The sequence below is a fragment of the Pituophis catenifer genome, unplaced genomic scaffold (genome assembly GCF_029215685.1).
Source record: "Pituophis catenifer annectens isolate HBS135680 unplaced genomic scaffold, rPitCat1.0.hap2 SCAF_2, whole genome shotgun sequence".
Lineage (NCBI taxonomy): Eukaryota > Metazoa > Chordata > Lepidosauria > Squamata > Colubridae > Pituophis > Pituophis catenifer.
Window position 1 is genome coordinate 206,180,222 of NW_027256882.1, and position 2,360 is coordinate 206,182,581.

The 2,360-nt window shown below is 40.8% G+C and overlaps 1 non-coding gene across 1 annotated transcript; it reads left to right on the forward strand.

The window, feature by feature from the left end:
* Nucleotides 1-1,990: 1,990 nt before the first annotated feature.
* Nucleotides 1,991-2,097, forward strand: LOC139313528 (U6 spliceosomal RNA). The gene has a single exon (XR_011600130.1). It is a non-coding gene; the product is annotated as a U6 spliceosomal RNA (small nuclear RNA).
* Nucleotides 2,098-2,360: the final 263 nt, after the last annotated feature.

Below are 2,360 nucleotides of genomic sequence, written 5' to 3' on the forward strand. Positions count from 1 at the left end.
AATTGAGAACATAAGAGGACCACAAAAGTTCACTCTTCTGCATTACTCACAATTGTTTCCCAGAAACTCAGGAATATAATTTGTTTTACTTTGGGTGTAGAGTATGCACCGAGCTGAATATTATTTCCTTAGGCTCTCCGGCACTTGAGAAATCATTAAATAATGATCCGAATATGTGAAAAACTGAACTCAGTACCCTCTGCATGAAAATATGCTCTGCCATTTCTTTTCTTAAATGGAGCACCCAGAACTTCTGAAGGCAAATCATTCCACTGGTAAATAGTGCTAGCTGTTAGGAAGTTTCTCCTTAGTTCTAGGTTCCCTCTCTCCTTGATTAGTTTCCCTCCATTGTTCTTGTCTTGCCTTCTGGTGCTTTGGAAAATAGCTTTACTCACCATAGTTTCTCAGAAACTCCAAATGGTCTCCCTCTTTTTTGTGCCTCAGTATCACCATCTAAATGGGAAAGAAAATCCTCTTGAATTCCTCTGTCTGATGGTCAGACTGACCTTCTCGATTAGGAATCATAAACCCATCTGTTGAAATCGCGCCCCCAAAATGCTATTGGCACATGCTCACTAAGGAACTCTGGCAACTTCTATCTGCACAAAAACACCAAACAAAGCAACAAAACAGTATAAACTCCAAAAGAGACAACGTTAAGAATTATAACATTAAAATTACCCAAGAACCGGATAAAAAGGACCAATATGCAAAAGGAGGTTTCTGAAACTGCTAATCTGAGGCCCTTCCTTACTTCCTGCCTTGGTTCCTCAGTGTGCACACAATGAAGAAAAGCAGGAGGGGGAGCATCCCTTCTCTTCCTCTAACGATGGCATCGCTCCTCTACTGCAGAGGGAAGGAAAGTTTTGCCATACGGCCGCTGGGGAGGTCATGCCTGAAGTCTGAGTGGGGCTGGGGAGGAAATCTCTCCCGGGGGGCCTAGCCAGGCTGGCAACCTCAAGAAGAAGAGCCCCTTGGATTGCTGGAAAGTCCTTCGCGGCTTGCAGTGGAAAGGTGACAACATTTGCAGAGCCTTTCCAAGTCATCCTCACCTCCATTGGTGTCTCTGGCAGAATGAAGGAGTTGCACCTCTGAAACTCCTCCTAATGCTTCGTCCCTGTCCTGGGTTGAGTGCACTCTGTGTAAAGAGTTCACAAATCTGAAAATCTATATTAGCAAAAAGAAAGGACGTTTTCCTCTAAGCAGACAGGATTGGGACCCATTCACAGATGAGCAAGAGATGCCAGGCTGTGCTGCCCAATGGGTAAAAGAAGGTCGAATGGCCCAAGGGGTCCAGCAGAGAAGCCAGTGAGCTTCTGGGGCCTCTTCAAGAGAAGACCAAGGGGAGACCTGATGGCAGTCTTCCAATACTTGAAGGGCTGCCACAGAGAAGAGGGTGTTGATCCTCCAAAGCAGCTGAGGGAAGGACACGCAGCAGCGTGTGGAAGCTCATCAGAGAGAGAGGCAACCCTGGAAATAAGGAGGAATTGAGGGACACGAACTTCAAACTGGCTGGCACTCTTTTATGTGGGACGAAAGATATAAAACACATTCATACTTCCAAAGACATACAATAAGAAACTCATTACTACAAATTAGGCTTAAAATTAAAAAACAACACTATATGAAAATACCAAGTCGGTTATCACCGGTAGAATCAATTAGACCCCCAAATCTAACAGATAAGACAAAAATAATTAGATATAAAGATTTAATTGACTATCAAGGTAAATTGAAGACAAAACAACAATTGGAGACAGACTTAGATAGGGAAATAGATTGGTGGACTTATACTCAAATACAATCTAAATATAGAGAACACATAAAAACGTATGAAATTCATAAACAAAAACAAGAAATAGACAAAATTATATTAGATTCAGAAAACAAATTAATTAGCAGAATCTACAAATATCTTTTACGCTATAAAATGGAAGAAGAGACAGTCAAGGAAACAATGATTAAATGGGCTCAAAACGTCAAACATACAGTGCTCGCTTCGGCAGCACATATACTAAAATTGGAATGATACAGAGAAGATTAGCATGGCGCCTGCACAAGGATGACACGCAAATTCGTGAAGCGTTCCATATTTTTTAAAACGTTTTATAGATGGCATTTAGATCCTAAAAAGTTGACTTGTATGTATCCGAATGTACAACCTAATTGTGGGAGATGTGATTGTGATGATGCCACTTACGGTCATATATGGAGGACTTGTAAAAAGGTTAAAGCATTTTGGATTAAAATATGGTGGATTATCCAAAATATTCTTAAAAAGAAGATAAAGTTTACTCCACAATTGTTTTTGGTGGGTATAATCACAGATTGTACGGTTATAGTGACTAAATTTAATAACT